Genomic DNA, 18,603 nt, shown 5'->3' with positions numbered 1-18,603 from the left:
CACTGCTACATGAACAAAAAAGATTAGAGTAGCATCTTTTCCAAGAATGATGAGCAAGCATCTTTAGTTAGATGAAGACGGGAAGTCTTGTGGTTAGACACCCGCTTGGAAGCCACAGGGCTGGCTTCTTTCCAGTACTGAACAGATTTTTTATATTATCTTTGAGCCTCAGCTTCCCCATTCAGGAATTTTTTGAAGTTCAAGTGATTCGTATTTCCTAAATTGATTTCTCTCTTCCTCCTATAACCATTTTGGCTGACTGGGCTTGTTCTTCTTTTCTTGCAACAATTATATTTAAATATGAGTCAACGTGGAAAAAGTCAGTAGCACAGGATGTACTGGCTTTTACTGAGAGCATAGCCCCATGTGCATGCATTTAAAGAATTAAATTGCAGTGTTATGGCACTGGCCATTTACAACTTCACTTTTCTCAGCTGACACAAATCTGTTCAGCTCAGAAAATCTGGGGACATGGCAGACAACTGCTGTGATGACATCCATGTTCCTCTTGGGCAGGGATATGCAGAGCTTCTCTAAAACAACTAACACGTTCTCCTCCTGGTGTGTTACAGCAGCTTTCCAAGGACTAACCCATGTGAACAAAAGAACTCATGAGAGAAACACCATGGGTCTCTTGACCCCTCACTTATTCCTAGGAGTCCTTATTACTGGCATTGTGATGAGAATCCTTTGCGTTCCTCCTGGCACATCCACTGAAGGATATGATTCAGAGATGGCCTCTTGCTGTGGACAGGGTGGCATTTCTTAGCTTTCACAATAACCAGGCATTAAAACATAGATGACTGGAGCACAACAGCCTTTTTTTTTTCTTGATTGGCAATCATAACATTTGGCACATACCTCATGTTTCTAACAGAAAGCCCTGGTTGCAGTACCCCAAACCAGAGTACAGTAAGTGCTTCTCCTTCCTCCTGATGTGCTCATTTCCCACCACCCCAGGCAGGGCAGGGCAGGGCAGGTACTTGCAGTGATTCTGGGTACTGCTGTGTGGGAAATAACATCCCCAAGCAGCTGCTGGCATGGTAGATTCCATCCCTCCACATCAGCAGACCTGGGTTAGTGACCAGACAGATAAAAGCATAAGGCCCAAAGCCAGCAGACACCCAGTGCAACCACAGGAGATGTCTGCTTCCAGTAGCTGAGCTTGGCTGCCTTTTTTAAGGGACAAAACCTCTGCCTGGCAGTAAACATCTTTTTGCAGGTCCCTTGGTGTGCCCCAGCTGAAGCACAGATAAAATGAGGTAAGAGAGATTCACAGGTCAGTTGCAGGGCTGAAAAGACAGGTTCAGATCCTGCCACAGCTCTGACTCATGATCTAACAGACCCTGCACACTCCAAGTTGCAGAACTTAAGCTTTTTGTATTTCAGCGTTTTTACAACATTTCCTCTATCAGATTTCTCAGTTTTATCTGCCCTCAGAGCAAATTAAACCCCTAATTTTGCTGCCTTTCCTTGCTTGTAAATGGGTGGAAAGCAGGTCAGCTTCAAAGAGGCCTTGTGAAGAGGAGGGTGGTAATAGCTGTGAAGTGCCCTGTCTGGTGAAGTCTCTAACGACAGGCAAGATGGCTGTGTTGAGCATTATCAAGTCTTTGAAAAATTAAGATAATAACAAGGCAGGCCAGTGCCTCCTGCTATCACGTGAGATTCAGACTCGCTGCTCCTGAGCAGCATTTCCATGCCAGGAACCTGCACCAGCTGCCACGGCTGCAGATCAGCCCTCCAGCTGATACCAGAGCATGGGCTGTGCTCCAGTTCTTGGACTCCTTCACCTCGGTATCACCAGGATTTCTTCAGCACAGTCATTACCAGCTCACACCATCCTGCCACACCTTCCAGCACACACCTCTGCATTCCTGCCTGCTCCAAGCCGAGCCTTGTCCATGGACTTGTGCTAACCCTCTGATTCATGTGGGGCCAGGAAGGACCATGAGGTGCTGCTGACTTGTGATCATGATGAATTTAGCCCGGTGACCCTGTCCTTGCAGGAGCAGATCAAGGGCAAAGGAAATAGTTAATCTATCACTCCTGTGAAGCACAAATCTCTGCTTGTTACCAGGGCAAGGGAAAGATACGAGTCCTCAACTTATATTAAACCATTCAGCTTAGGCTGATTTAATTTCCTATTTTTCTGTTCTAGTCTCAAATATTATGCCTTATGGCATCAACTGCTTCTCAAAACTATTCATTCTGTCCAATAATTAGGCCTATTAGCTATTTACCTAACAAATTGTCTGATTATAATTAAAGCAATGTTCTGGGAAAAAAATAATCTGGGAAGTGATATCTCTTTAAAAGGAGTTTGTTAGATTTGTATGGCAGAGAAGGTGTCCCTGGGCTCTGGGTAAGAAGATGCTTACTGATTGCTTTTGTTTTCTTCTAGTCATGTGTCTGCACAGGCAGGTCCTGCTGGACAGAAGACATATGAGGGTGCTGACAGGTTGAGGTGTATATTTTGAGATCTGGTTTATGGTAAATAAGATGTCACTGACAGATTCTCCTCAGCCCCTTCACAAAAAAAGTTTGTTCAGGAGGGATGCCCAGGAAGAAGATGGAGACACAAGCAGGAGTAGGAGGCAGAGAAGCCCCTGTTTCCTACACAAAGATTTGCAGTCCTGCTGCAGGACAGGTGCTCTGTGAGTCTTCCTGAGGGAAGAATGACCTGGTGGTGGAAAATGGCCTTTCTCTGGGGCTGATCCCAACACACACTTGCTTTGAGGCTGTGGATTTCTTTTGCAGGTTCTCTGCAGCACTGTTTTGATTTAAGAAAGTGACGCACCTTGAGATGTGGTATCACTTCTCTGATACAGCAGAAACTCTTCTGATCACACACTAGTGCAAGGCTTGCCTGCTTTCTCACTTTTATTTTCTACAATGAGCTTTGCAGTCTTACATCCCTGCTATACTGTCATACACAAAACTGCACTTTAAAAGCCTGTCTTCACTGAAAAAATCCCTCCTTCTGATGTTTTCACTAGCATCAGTCCCCAGAACAGTCCCCAGCACAGGGAGCGTGTTCCCCACTGATGTGCCAGACAAAAGTTCATGGCTTTGTCTTACTGAAAATGAAGTCTTGATTATTCATGCAGTTCCCAATGAGTCACTCCACACCCTTGAATTATTTCTGACAGATGTAAAATGCCTTCTGCTGAATCCCTGCTCCAAAGAGCCTTTTGCATGACCGGTTTATCAGTGAATGTGAGCAGACTCATGATTTACAGTCCTTCACCATCATGCCATGTGTAATACTAAACATGATGACTGGGGAAACCAGACACACCTATTTTTTGCCATTGGCTCAGGGTCTCCAAAATCTCCCAGCAGCTGCACCAGAGATGTTCAGGCAGGGCAGGTGTGACCCCTGTTATCCTGTGGATCCCAGCACAGCGATGCAGGTGAAGGAAGATTGCTGGGCTAAGGGTATATGATTTCACTCAGAGGGGTGAGAAGGAGACAGAAGTAATAACCTGAAGGCTTATTTCTGTTGCTTTTCACTTTCTTGCTGCCAAGAGCGTGCTTACCACTGGCTGCACACTCAGCTGTGGTGCAAGTCACACACAGTCACCGTGAGCAGTGGAGAACAGACCTTTCCGTGTGAGCTGAAGGGCTCTGCACCCCCAGCCTGGCCCTGACCTCCCCTCCTGTCAGCTGGAAGCTCACTCCCTGCTGCGTTTGCTCACAAACACGGTCAGTGCCCATCACTCTGTACACAGTCAGGAGCCATGGATAAACTTTCCTCCACAGCCTGCAGAATGAGTTCTGGCAAGAGGAGGCTGAAGACAGAGCCTCTGCTATGGGAGGCTTTAGGCTAGGACAGCACATTTTTTCTCTTGCAGAAATATCTGTCCCTGCATGACAAGACAACAGAACCCAAAACCATGCTAAGTGGTCATTTTAGCAATTCTGAAATCCGATATTCGTCTGGCTAATTAAGATAAAATACCCTGTGCATTACAACAGTGAATTTTGTACTTCCAATGGTGAAACTCCCCCCTTCTATTTCTTCCCAGATGGTCATGATGATACCTTTTATTCAATAATTATTTTTGTGTCAAGTTTGACTTCTTTTAGGGAATTAAACTGAGCATCTCATTCAAGGAAATCTACAATTGAGATACAAATCTGGGCATCTGTGAAAAATGTCAAGATTTGTGCAGATGACTAAGTGTATGTTTTTAAACATATATTTTACTACCTTAAAGGCATCTACACAGGATGCTAGTAGAGGCTGATCTGTCATCCCTCTGTCTTGTCAGTAGGCCCACTGGATGCTGACAGCTGAATAGAGGCGATCAAATAAAACTGCCAGGTTTTGTCAGACTTCTGTCATAATCCCTAGATAATTCAGTCTTTGCATTTCAAGTAGCTTCAGTGGGAACACAACCAAACCTTTTAAATTCCCTCCTAAATTATCTGCCTTTCCTTCCACAAAACAGGATTTGTTCCTGCAGTAATAACCCTTTGCATTTTTTGGGGTGAATGTTAAGGAGTGCCCAGGTGTGTGCTGACCCTTTGGTAGAGCAGCCCTGGGCAGCCAGCAGTGCAAAGGTTCTGGTGTTAACTCCCCACCCTCGTGAAGGTTACAGAGGATAATGCCACAAGTTTTGCAGGAATAAAGAGCCTTTTTCTTGCTTTTCTAAGGAGGATCTATGCTAGAATAAGCAAACAAAAATTGGACCTGATTTGACGTCCCTCTGCTCCCACAGCTATCCTCACTGGAGTCAGTGACTCTGCTCTGTGGACATGCAGCATGGTGTAATGGCTCATAACTATTCATTCTTAAAGGAGAAGTGTTATTTTTTCATGTAACTTTGACCTAGTTTTTTATTTTGCTCCATATACAAATTTACTTTTCATAGCACATCTATGAATCCTTTTAAACCCGTGTGATGCAGAGCAAACGCTTGGACCTTGGAGGCATGCTTAGAAAATGCCAGCTTTGTTTATTTTACACATTCTTTATTTTCTCTGGCCATATTATCATTGATACCTTTTCACAGTAGCTTTCAAACAAAAATGTTTGTTCATCTAAAAAGCACTTAAAGTGTTAAACACAAAAAGAGGTGTTTGGTTTTTCTCGCTGCTGCAGGCTGGCAGAGTTGAACCATGAGCCATTGTGGCACAGCTGCTGAAATCAGAGTCAAGCTGGATAATTCACAGCATAGCAGAGGCCAAAGATACACCAGAATCTGTCAAGAATCCCTGGCATGCAAATGGACTGCACTTCCAGTGTTCTTGCATTGTGTTTTCAGTACATGCTTGCATTTGTTTCAAAGGCATCTGAAAATAAAATAGTTTGGGTTGACAGAAAGGTTTGGGATAATGACCTGTAGTTGTAATGGGAAGGTCTTTATTGTGCTGCTTGCTTTCTAAATTATCCTCATCAGAGCTTTTCGTTAAACATTTAATTGTCTGTGCTCCTCTCCACTCCTTAGACTTCTCTAGTCATTGGGCACTGAACTGGGTCAGTCTGTGGATTCTTACACACACTAAAACTCTGTTGCTGGAGCAGAAACAACTTTTCCTTCCCTGTAGCTATAGCTCAGTTAATTTATAAATTTTATGTTTCTGTAAGAGATTATTTTATTTATTGTAGCTGAAGTAATAATAAATAAATTATTTATTTAGGTACAATGTGTACATACTCTAATTCTGTTTATTTCTTTTCTTGTAGGGCTTTTTACCCCACCTCACTGGAGGAAGGAAACTGATTTAAAGAAAAAAAACCAAAATAAGACAGAGTTTCAACTGGAAATAAAGTACTTGGTGGGCACACCATCATCAAGCTGCAAGACTGACGCCCCCAATCTCAGCCATGGCAGCTCTGGGGGCAGGTAACTGGGGTCTTGGTGTTCAGGGGGATTTTCCCCCAGCTCACCTGGGTTCAGGTGGGAGTCTCTAGAGTGCCTGTTGCCCATCACAGTTTTTCCCCTGCAGTGACTCAGGCAGTAAGCAGGTTTTCTGTTCTTGGTCCCTTCTCCAGGGCCTGCCCAGACAGCAAGGGACTCTTGGGCAACCTCTGACATCAGGGTCAGCCTGACTGAGGAGATAATGTTCAGTTCTGAAGTGGTGTGAATAAGAGCGTCTGCCAACGCCTGCATGTGCACGAGGTCAGTGGGTTTGCATTCCTTCAGGTCAGGAGGCAGAACTGGAGTGATCTCATCCCCGTGCCAGTTTCTCCACATTACAAAGTCACAGAAAGAGGGGCGGATGGACAGAGGGCTTGTCTGCACTGCTTGGGAGGAACAAACACCCAGAAGCAATCTCAAGGTAGGAATGAGGTGGAGAACAAGCACATTGGTTTTCCCACAGCATGAAACAGATGAGCTCACAGTATATATTTCCCCAAACCCTTAGCTGCCTTTACTATGGTCTTTACTGTGCTTTTACCACAGTCATTCACACTCCTTAGTAAAAGTGCACCATATTTATAAGGGCTGCAAGATGTTAATGACCACGTCTGCTTGGTGCTTGCCCAGCTGGTGGGCAGAGGTCTGCCACTAAAATTATGTGTATGATGTATTGTTCAGCCCTGATGATCAGTGAGGGAGAGGAAAGCAGGAAGAGTGGCAGACAGCCAGGCAGAGCCTCCACAGAGGAACTGTGTTTTCCCACTCCTCATTTGTTATTCTGTGTGCTAATGTATTAATTAACTAAACTATTTTTATTATTTTTATAAACCTTACTGATGTCACTCTGAATATTACTGTTATCCTTACAAATACACAGTTGCCTTTCTGGAGAAATTTTAGCCATACAGCTAACTTGCCCTATGACTACTACTGCTAGAGTAAATTTATCAGTGGAATAGACTCTAACATCCACAAAATGACCATACATATTAAGTGACAAACAAATGAAAAAGTCAATTTGGATAATGAAATTATCCTTATCAGTGCATAGAACTTGAATAGGGCTCTGGGAATTACCAACAAAAATAATGATGGTAGTGATGAATTTAAAATACTCTCCAAACAAAAAATTGAGGAAGTCTTTAGAGGTCTTGTGGTGCACTTGATAAATCTTTCCACAGTTTTTAATTCTGAGTATTAATTATTTCACCATCTACAGTGCTTACGTAGCAACTGCTACAGGCTACTGAATAAACTATCATGGCAACATAAAGCTTTTGCCATGGGCCAGGATCACGAAACTACATGTGTCTCATTTATCACTGTGAATCTGGCCATGGTTCTGTTATTGTCTAAGTGCAGATCTGATTAACACTGCCAGGTACTCATCAGCCTGATTTCGAAAACGGAGCATCTGTGAGGTAACGAGGTGAGGAAATTCACTGGATGTCACAGAATGAATGAGCATCCACACAGGACCAGAACTCATCTCCACATTCCTGGGGCCATTTGTCATCCACGCACAAGAATGCCAAAGCAACTTTTTATTGCCTTTCTCTAGGTTTCCATATAATAGGGCATCGAAGGACCAGGCATTGAACCTTCTTCACTTTTCATGGGTTTTTTTAAGAAACTGTTATGACTAAAAAGAGGACTTCAGCAGCTGCAGAAAACAGCCCACACTGCACTCTTTCACCATCTACCTCCTTTCACAGGAGGTACCTCTCCGTTCTCTCACTCCATCCTCCAAGATGCAAACCCAGGAATTTTCATGGATATTTGGAGCGTACTTCCCAGGTCCTTTGTGTTACCAGAAGTTAATTTTTAGAGTCAGATTGTATGTAACTTCTGTATTACTTCCACTCAGTAGTGCAGTTGTTCCAGATATCAGCAGAGTTGAGACCAAGGTTTGTCTTGCATTATATTCAGTGAATTTGGAAGCAAACTTGCCATCAAATTTCTTTGCCTCTGTTGTTTTCATCTACAATGTACTATTGTAAATTGCTAATACTCATAAAATTTATGAAGAAAAACATTGCTAGATTACTCTTCCTGTTTTATAACCTGTGAAAATCAGCTCATAAAACTCTAACACATCTTTAACTTCCATGCCTTCCAAGATATTCTAATTTTTTTTTTTTTCAACACAGCATGGAAGAGACTGTGAACAAGTACCTTCAAGTTTACCCATTATCAGAGCTGTGATGTGAGCTTGTAATTCAGGTTCTGTGTCACCTGGGGAAAAATGTAGAATGCTCATCTCTGCCCCTTGCACCCACCCAGGTGTGGTATTAGGTTTTGATCACTTTATTAACTAAATTTTTTTACTTATTATTTGAGTTAGCATACTGTGTAGATGAATTCCTTACAGACCAGAATGTTACTATGCTGTATGTTACCCAGCTTTTTCTGATCTGTATTTTGTAGATCCCTGAATGGCTTAATTTACCATGTGCTATTCCCCACAAACCTAACATCACAATCAGGGGAGGAGGGTTGTCTTGCAGTCATGATCCTACCACAGTGCTCTGTCCTAAAGCTTTTTCTTTAACAGCTGAGTAGGATCATGCCAGGAGCTCCTGCAGAGAGGAATTCATCCAAGCTGGGATGAGGGTCAGCAGGGACTGTGAGGGTGTGGTTTTTCATTTTAGTATTTCAGCAAGGTGAGGCTGAAAGGTGTTAAGCCTCATGATTTACAAAGCCAAGACAGGGTTACAGGGTTCCTATCTGCATGCAACTGTATATGAATCATGGAAAGAAGTGAGACACATTACACATTCTGCAGGGTGAAGTCATACGACCTTGTCACTTGGGGTTTCTTGGTACAGAACACAAGTCCCTGCCAGGTTCCTGTTACCTACCTTATTTCACATCCCACAGCTTGTCTTTGTGAATACCAGACAGAGGAAAACCCCAGACCTAACTGCTGGTCTCAGTTATGCTGATGTGACCTAAATAAACATTCTTATGTAAAATCTCTAGCAATTTGCTCAAAGTGCTTGGTCTGAGAGCTCTGATGACCAAGCAGTAGACCACCAGCCCTGTGGAGCCACTGCAGCTGGATGGGAGTCAGCAGCACTGGCCACCAGTGGAGGATCTTGCACAGGGACCTGGAGAGTTTCTCCCTGCTGCCACACGTGTGAAGGGTAGGCAGGAACAGAAAGCAAATGCAACAGGGAAAGACATAACCAGAAACTGTGGGAGGGAACTGAAAGCATCTCACTGCTCTTTGCGTGACTTTATCTCCAGCTCTGCCCTGCATCACCTCTGTTATAAGCAAAACCTGGTTTCCCTGCGTCTGAGAATGCACGGGGAAGTATGGCCTCAAAAATTCCTCACTAATTTAACACTCAGAATCACTTTTCCCCTCATATCCTATGTGGTATCAATGCAGCTGCAAAAGTACAGATTCAGAAACCACAGATGAGTGCACTGTGAATTATGCAATCCACAGCTATAGGCTTGAGAAATTTGAGTATGTTGGTATTCTTGAAAAGTGTAATTTCAAATAAATTTCAATGTTCATACTGTCATGCTAATCTGAACACTGTGCCCACTGCATGCTTCAACTTTCAGAATATTCTGAAACCCTTTTCTGCTACTTGCATGTACACTGATATCACTTAACCTTCATGTTCTTACAGAGCTCACCACGAAATTTCCCACGTGCAAAATCTATCATGCTAAATATTTTCTCATGGTTATAAAAGTCTTTCACCACAAGAGTAAATACTGAAATATTTACACAGGTTAACTGTGATATTGGTCTGCACAGAATAAAAACACAGTCCCACTGCACTGCTGATCTGTATTTTAGCACCATGCTTCCACCATCATCTTTGTCTCCTCCAGTTTTTCCAACCCATGTGTCCTGGTAAGGACCTTGGTGATAGTGGAGCAGACTGTGACTGAACAGCCACCCCTAGTACCACCTTGGCAAGAAGCTCTGATTCCCTGAAGCACGTTGCAGCCATCAGACAGAGTGACTCCCTGTGTGTCTTTTACTGGAGGGAACTGCTTGCCACAGCCACCCTCAGGCAGGGCAGCAGAGAGCAGGACCAAGCCCACCACCCCCTGTCACTGCTGGTCAGGCCAGCCCCAGCACTGGGACAGCACAAGGGCCACCCACACTCTGGCAGTAACATTTTCCCATAACGAACATCCTTTCCCTCAGAAAACTTCCATTTATAGTTCACATCTTTGTCTCAGCTCGTCTTGCAGTGGTTTACACATACCAGCATTCAATTAGCATCTCTAAATAGTACAGACTGCTGGGTAAGGGCCGTGCAACTTGCAGGCAGACTTTCCCATCAAGGTGTTTGGGATCTGGAGGATACTGAAGACCTCTTCCAGAATTCTGTTGGATCCACCAAGCAGTGTTGTGCAACCTGCAGTTCTGTAACAAAGAACAATACTGATGTCATGTGTCAGCTCTGCCCATCATTCCTGGCACCAGATGAGAAGAAAAAAAGAACCAGCTCCAAGATAACTGGATGGAGAAACATCCTAAAAGTTTAAAAAGAAAACACAGGGAATCTTTGATCTAGACAATGCCCAATTCATAGTAGCACATGTAATCTGAGTGCCTCACTGGGGGAAAAGAGTGAGAAATCACACTGCTTTTATGTGGTCATCATGATGCAAACTCAAGGTGCTAATGCAGAAAGACTAGGAAATTAAGAAAAATCCTTTCCCTTTTCCTTCAGCTGATCTTCTGTGTGTATGATTTTATCATCTAAAAATTGTGTATGACTTAATGCTGGGGGGAAAAACAAAACAAAACAAAGCAAAACAAAAAAACAAAAACAAACCAAAGCCTCCTGTACTAGAGAGACCACAATAAATCTGCTTACAAACTGAATTAGTCATAATTAGACACAACTACTGTGTGTTGTTGAAGTGAGTTATCTGCAGAGTGTGAGTATCAGCCAGTACAAACAAATGCTGTTGTCCAAGGAGGGAAATCTACACCAGTGATGGTATTCAGTACTCAGACCCTCTCTGTCCACTCTTAAGTAGGACAGAAGATTTTTTTTTTTTTTTTTTTCATTTTTAAACATCATATAAAAACTGAAAAAGAAAACTAATGAAAAATCTATAATAGGGTTATTCATGTGGTAGAAACTGCAAAAGCAGTTCAGAACCATTCTCACACTTAGGTGAGCTGAAATTGTTATTTTCTCCAAAGAGGGAGGCAGAAGAGGTGAAAAAACAAAGGTGCATGGACAACTGTAAGAGTTACTAATTCAGGGAGAAAAAGTCCATAGATTTTCACAAAGCAAATCTCCTTGGAGATACTGGATTATACGTCACATAATGATTGCCAAATGTCTCACTTGATCAGGGTGGCCCATTCTCAAATGAACAAGTATTATCTTCACAGCTTTGTGACCACAATAATGAAGCAAAAGGAAATCTTGCAGTTCACTGCAGTTAGAGAGATTCCATAATTTTTACTATTTTTCCAACCCATGTCTGGTTTCCATATAAATGCACGTGACACTTCTAGTATTTGGGAGAGTATTAAAAGAAGCAGTCGTAACAATTTGGTGCCTGTAGCCTCAGGTAGGATTCAGAGTGAGACTGAACCTCTGCATCACCTCCTGCCAGCCCCAGGCAGCAGCCCCCTGCTGCAAGGGCTGCTGAAAGGAGCAAGGATCCACTGCAACTGTTACTGAGAATGTTACATGAAACACTCCAGCTGTGTATTGGTCTCCATTTCAGACCTAATTAAAAACTCATGGAGAATTCCACAGGCTTTGTCAGCACTCCAGGTTTAAGTTAATTCATCAGCAGTGCCTGCACTTGACCAGAATTTTAATGAAAGAAAAAAAAACCCCATGAATCTGCATCACAGAGTGAAAAGCATTTAGAAACTTCTTCATGGTGACAGACATTGCTAAAACTTGGTCAGTGCTTGCTGACACCAATTTCCAAACTGGATTTGGATGGGAATTCTGCTTGAACAAGGACTTCAAGCTTGATTCCTGTGTTTCATGTATGCCTACTAGTTTTAATTTCAGTTACCCAACTATGTACGTTTTTATTGAAGAGCAATACAGCTTCAAGACTTAATTCCACATGGTATTTGCACTGTTCAGTAAATTTATCTACAAGTAAGGAAGTCACAGTGTTGCTTCTAGCTGTATCATTAACTATACAACCATGTAAGAACTGCACTTTTTGGAGTCAGAGAGTTGGGGGTTTTTGTAGTATCAGTAAATGTATTTGGGTTTCCTGACCAAAATTTGTTTGTTTCTTCCTTACAGCTTTGTATGTATTGTTGCAGCAAAATAGTGACTTTCTTGTTTGTAAAGGAAGGACAGCAATTAATTTTCTTGTGCATCAATGCAGAATTGCTACTAATAAAACAGCCTAGCCCTTAACTTTGCTTACTAGAGCAAGGCAACCCCTAAAGAAATATGGAAGTGTTCCATTATAAAATAATAATATCTACTATACAAAATACATGTTATAAACAACTATGGCTTGTCTACTTTTTTTTTTCTTTTTTTCTGTGTAATCTCTCAGTTTCACTGACAACTTTATTTCAGTGCTGCTAAATGTAAGTTTTAAAATGAAATTAACAGCAGAAAAACTGTGACTTACATGAAGAGAATTTAGGTTTTTACTCACCACATCATGTTAGTGTCTGCCAGCATGTGTGTTTCAGTAGGTGCAGGCAGAGGCTTTTATAGTACCTGTATGGTCTGACAAGAAGAGCAGGGATTAGCCACAGGAGCATTACAGAGCCTTATGTTTTGCATACAGAGCCATTTGGAGACAGAGAACCCATCAGCCCACCATCCACTACAACAAAACACTTGTGCTTTTGTAAAAATGTGGCAGCTATTGCAGAATGTCATTTTTATGTAGCATGTTTATGCAAAAAAGGCCAGCGAACCAGTTTTGGCTAATCAGTATCCCACATGACATGGCAGCAATAGATCTGTCAAAAATTACTCAGAACCTAAATATGTAGAAGCTCCCACACACCTTTATTTATCTAGCTCTACTCTTTGCTCTTGAATGCGTGCTTAACAAGTAGAAAGGGGAAGAAAAGTCCCTGCACGAGTTGAAGTGAAATGTGAGGGGCACAGACACAAGTTTACCTTTGAACCCCAGTATCTCACAGACTTGAACAGAGACTGGTCACAGAGCACAGGCACCACCATCCCCAGCAACCAGGACTCCCCGGGAAGTCTATTTATATGGGACATCTAAATATTAGTATTACAGAGTTGCAATTGCTTTAATGGCTAATCTGTAGCTGCCCTCTGATCTTGAAAATAAATCATCATTCTGTGCCATGGAATGATGGCACAAATACTACAAATTTGCATGAGGAGCATGCAGAATGCTCCAGAAACTCAAACTGCAAACTGATCTGTAACTGCAGATAAGTCATGCCACAGGTTATTTATAAATGTCTGACTACAACTCTGAAATTTGTGTTCATTCCTTTTTTGCTTAGACAACGTTAGGTAAAAAAAAATTAATCCTCGGCCATTATTCATGCTTTTAACTCAAGGAGATCATTGCTATAACTAGTAAAACATCTGAATAATTGTTTATACTCAAAGTAAAGTGACTACTTACTATTTAAAGAAGAATTATTCAGTAAGATGAGCAACCTGGATTCCAGGAAATCCAACAATGAATTACTGAAAAGTCCCATTAAAATACACTCCTGCCAAACAGGAAGGTTTAAGACATGCAGAATGTATTGAAGAAATGTGGACTTTCTCCACTAATTGTATCAGTCTTTACTCAGTATAAGTTTGAAAAATATCAGAGAATATGCTGATGAACTGATATCTGAAACCATTCACATGCTCCTTTAACTAAGCTAATTGAAACCTGATCTGGATTCCACTTGATCATAAGACTGGAATGCTGAAAACGCTGCAATCTATTTATACATCAAATTGAAGAAATTTCGTGTGTCTTTAACTTCTGTTACATTCCAGTATGTTAACTAAATATCGACAGTTTACAGACTGTTTCCTGTTCAAACAGAAAGAGAAACCAGACCAACCTGACATATTTATCCTAAAGCTAGGATTTATTTCCTGGCTTTTAAGGCATGGACCAAACCCACGTCTGCTCTGTGCCTTCCCTAAAAGTGGTATCCTGCAGCAATAACTCATTGCTAGTGCCAGCACAAGGTAATTGCCTCATAATCACTTCAAAATACATAGTTTTTAACCAGCATCAGGAATGTACTACAATTCCAAACTGGATCTGCAGCTCAGATTTTATTTACCCTTCTCTTCTTCCTTCTGTCTCTAAACCACAAATAATTCAAAATCCAGCAGACAGCAAGGCTGGGAACAGCTACGTAAATGAGAACAGCCAAATCAGGCAGATGAAAACCACACAGGGGCTTACACAGCCCAGAAGCAATTAACAGTAACGAGTCCACTAACAGGCAACCCCAGGCTCCCCTGGTGAAACAGCACTCTTCAGACAGCCCTTCCCTTTAATGCTGCAATTTCCCTAAGTTATTTACATAATTATTTAGGTGTGCACAAGGCTCTCTGACACGTTCTGCAGAACAGAGGTGAAGTTCTACCCCAGAGTGCTGCAGTCAAACATGATCAGGTGCAGCACAAGATGGTGTGAAAAAAGTAAAGGTACCCAACACGGTGGAGGCTGCGTTGTGTGGAAGATCTGTCTGTCAGCCTGTACAAATGTTCATCTTGGATTTTAACATCTCAGTAAGTAAAACTCAGATCCCACTGACATTTAGTGGGTTTGCCACTGACTTGAAAGGGGTCAGCATCAGGCTAACAACAGCTGATGAGATTTCATAACAGATATTAATTTGTTTGCACTTTAAATGTGGTCCCATGCTTGTAACTTTTTCCATTTGCTCCCAATTCTTGGTCATAGTAATTCTTCTTCAGTGGTTGTTGTATTTAGTGTCTATTATTTTCCATATAACAATGAACACTGCACAGGCAAAGAGCAATTTTGTTAAGGTCAGGAAAGAGGAAATTTCCATGCTTTTTGTCACATGAGACTTTAAGAAGAGCCTAAAGCTAAATACTGCAGCTGGATCTCTTGGTAGTTAGTGGCCTTTATAAATGCAAAAATCTTACTTAGACATCCAAGTAACTAATTTTCCCTTTTCTCTGTCCTCCTTCCCTCATCAGTCTGTAACCTGGAATTTGTCTTCCAGGTCTTGCAGTTTGTGTCTCGCAGCTTGAAATTCAAAAGGACTTGAAATCCAGATTATCATTGCATCTCAGTCCAGTTTGAGACAATTTGTGGTAAATTAGATGGGCTCTAAAAACAAGAATAACTTAGATAAATGTCTGTCTAGCACCACTTGTTTAATAAACAGGAAAATGTACAGATTACAGTGAAGGAAATTATTTTCTGATATTACTGTTTATTTTAACATTGAAGATGTTAATGCAGGATGTCAATACATGGGTCACCTGGAAGGGAGTGCAGTCTTGAAGTACCAAGCTGGTAAATGTATGCTCACACACACGAAAATTTAACTTTTAGTAATTCCAAAATTTGTCCAGTTTTGAGGATAACCTAATGATGAATTAATTGTTTATCACTTGTCCATAGTAGTGCCAGTGTGTTACTAAGGCAGTATCACATAGCCTGGCCAAAATTTATGTCCCAGTACTCAACACCGAAAAAAAGGCAGGCAGAGCCCTGAAGTCGTCTCTGTATTTGCATACAGGGAGATTGATAGATGGAACAGGGGGGGTGGGGAGGGGAAAAAAGAGGCACAAAAAGGGAAAAATAACTTACAGGAGGCTACACTGCAGATAAATACCAACTTAGGTGTAAGTCTGAAGTTTTTAAAGAATTCAGTCTGGACTCCTGAGATGTAGGCAAGTGCCCAGTTAGCTCATGCTGCCTCTCCAGGATAGTTTTTAATCTTCAGCAATCATCACTTGATGTTATTAAAGGCTAAGAAATTTGAGCTCATGAACTCTGCCTGGACAGTATATGGTATAAGCTATGATCAGCGGGAACCTTTTGCCCTTTCAATATCATATAAACAAACAAATGGAACATTTTGTTACCATTTTCAATGGCTGCACACATGAGGTCTGTGCCTGAGTCTGTAGCTTGTGCTCTACGGAGGAGTTTCTTTTTCTCAGGCTTGTCTCATCCATTACAACATTTCTGCTCTCTCAGCCTTTGAGAGATTTGTGAAAGATTCATCTCTGTCATGACTGTTGGGTAATCCTTAAATGCCAAAATCTGTAAGTTCCCCTGCAGCCCCCAAAACAGAACTACAAGTGTGGGAAGCTGCTCACTGCTTTCATTGCTACTGAACCCTGTCACGGGATCCTCTTGGTGGGATGTGAGATGGTAGAAGGGGATGGAGAGCATGCAGAAGAATTACCCAGCAGCAGTGAAAAGAGCCTGCTGCCCACCCCACTGCCTGCTGGGTCCCCCCTGGCCACATCTTGAAAGAACAGGGACACAAAAACAAAGAGGCCCGTGGAGCTGACACTCGCAGGAACTCAAACAGGAGTCACGTGGGAATTTCTTCTAACTAACTGTGGCAGGTGTTTTTCTTGAAGGCAAAAAAGGAATATATGCATGCTTGACACTTAATAAAAATATCAGGGGTTTTGTGCCCAACATACTGGAATATTGTCCAGCACCAATTCAACCTTGCAAAAATATTATCAGTGTAATGCTGCCAAGGCCATTGTGTGGGCTATCTGTGTGTATCTTGGCTAACCTGGCCATGGGCTGCAGCAATTTTTGTACTTGACTTTTCAGAAACCTTTCTGTTTTGTGAGTGAATCAGTTTATCTTGTTCATTCTTGTCCCTTATCCATTCCCTATTTTGCTTTTTAACCAGTTTCCCTTTCTTCTTTGCTAGATCCCACTAATGTCACACTAAATGTATGACATTATGTCCATTCCTCATTACATTTTAGGGTGTGTTAATATATTCATATTTAGGCAGCTCATGGATGGAGGGCTTAACAAATGACTGTTTCAACTGGGATTTAGAATTTCACAATCTCAAATGTTAATTTATTCCAAACAACAGTGACGAACTAATGGATTCTAAAATAGCATGTTTGCTATTTTAAATTTCAGACCTATTCAAAGTAGACCACTCTACTAATGCATATTTTCAGAAATTAAAGTGATACACTAGTTTAATTAAAATGAGAAGAAATTAGCTTTAAATTTTGGTTTACTGCACTGTCAGGAAACACTTGTGTTCAACATCCTACCGGTAGTTGTTCAAGGTTGGAAAAAAGTGCTACCCTTTCTCTTCCAAGTCTTTGTAACTATATGGTGGGAAAGAACTTCATCCCACTGATTATGAATCAGTCTCTCTTGTACAGTAATTTTGAAAGATCACTCATAGGGGTAAGTTTAGTAGAAAACATCTGCCACTGTTTTTAAGGCTCCCTTGCATGTTTTTAAAATGTCACTGAGGGAGATTTTACTGAGATGAAGTACAACACACAGATGCAATAGTTGGTCAATAAGAATCTTCACAACTACTTTGTATCATCGTATATTTAAAATGTACTATTCTAAAGTGAAGCAAATTTTAAATATTAGAGTTTGAGGGAGATTTTTGCCACCTTTGCTCATGATAAACAGTCCTCCACAGATTGCCTTATGGACTGAAAAGTAATTGTTGGATTGGGTTGCTCATATTGTGGCATCCTGCATCTTTCCACTGATATATCTATTATTTATCTGTAGGGGGACTGTTTTTAAAATGTATCACTATCCAGAAATGATTTATCATCTGTTGTCCTGAACATTGAGAATTATTATGGTCAGTTCAATTTTCAATTAGAAAATGAAGACATTTAAAGAGACCCATATACATAAGTTCCCTCAAGTCTTTACTGTTCCCTGTAGCTAGCTATTCCTTGCTTTCATGACTTTTTTTCCCAAAGATTATCATAATCATGATTTATAGAAGATTTACAGCAGTCTCACCTGCTTCACCTCCTTGCAGCTTTCCTACCAACCTGAAAAAAAAAAACCAAAAAAACCCAGAGCTCCTGCTGACCTCATTGTAGCTGTGGTATAAACAGGAGTGCTGTATAATATATTGCACTGACACCTTCAGCCATATGACTTTGCCTCACTGTTTAACTATCGCTGCTGTGACGAGTTTAAAAAACTTCCATAAACATCCAGATGCTGCTTGGTAAAACGAAACTTAACTTGCCAAAGCTGCATTGCCCAAAGACGTCCAGAATTCCACTCCTCTGTCAGGTTACACTCAGGGGACTCTCAGGGGGGGCAGCAGTGGTGGGGTTGGGGTCAAGCTGCACATCATCCACAGCAGGGCTGCGAGGACAGGGGGGTCTTGGATTTATGAGAAATAACTAGGAATTGGTTATGCCTGTGACTATTATTTGGCTGTAAATAAATTCAGGCTGAAAAAGACTATTTTAATAACCAGAGAAGTTTCTGTGATAACTTTCTGTGGTGTCTGGGCAAACGCCATTCTACAGTAGGCATCAAGAGCTTCAATGCAGCGAATTTATGGAGAGGGCTTCCTCAGCAACTCTTCTGGGCTACCTGCACACAGGGAACTTGACACAGAGCAGACAAAGGTCGAGCGGGTGGGCATCCCCGTCCAGGCAATGGCACTGCCCCTCACACCTCCCCTCACATCTCCCCTCACACCGCCCCTCACACCTCTCCCCGGCACTGCCCCTCACATCTCCCCTCACATCTCCCCTCACACATCTCCCCTCAC

At 41.8% G+C, this 18,603-nt stretch overlaps 1 long non-coding RNA gene across 1 annotated transcript; it reads right to left on the bottom strand.

The window, feature by feature from the left end:
* Positions 1–14,126: 14,126 nt before the first annotated feature.
* LOC139800156 (uncharacterized) lies at positions 14,127–18,511 on the bottom strand. The gene is made up of 2 exons (XR_011727603.1): positions 17,832–18,511; positions 14,127–15,161 (listed from the first exon to the last, which is right to left on the bottom strand). It is a non-coding gene; the product is annotated as an uncharacterized lncRNA (long non-coding RNA).
* Positions 18,512–18,603: the final 92 nt, after the last annotated feature.

This window comes from Heliangelus exortis, chromosome 9, assembly GCF_036169615.1.
Source record: "Heliangelus exortis chromosome 9, bHelExo1.hap1, whole genome shotgun sequence".
Classification (NCBI taxonomy): Eukaryota; Metazoa; Chordata; class Aves; order Apodiformes; family Trochilidae; genus Heliangelus; species Heliangelus exortis.
The sequence above is the reverse complement of the archived record's forward strand: the minus strand, read 5'-3'. Positions and strand labels throughout refer to the sequence as shown.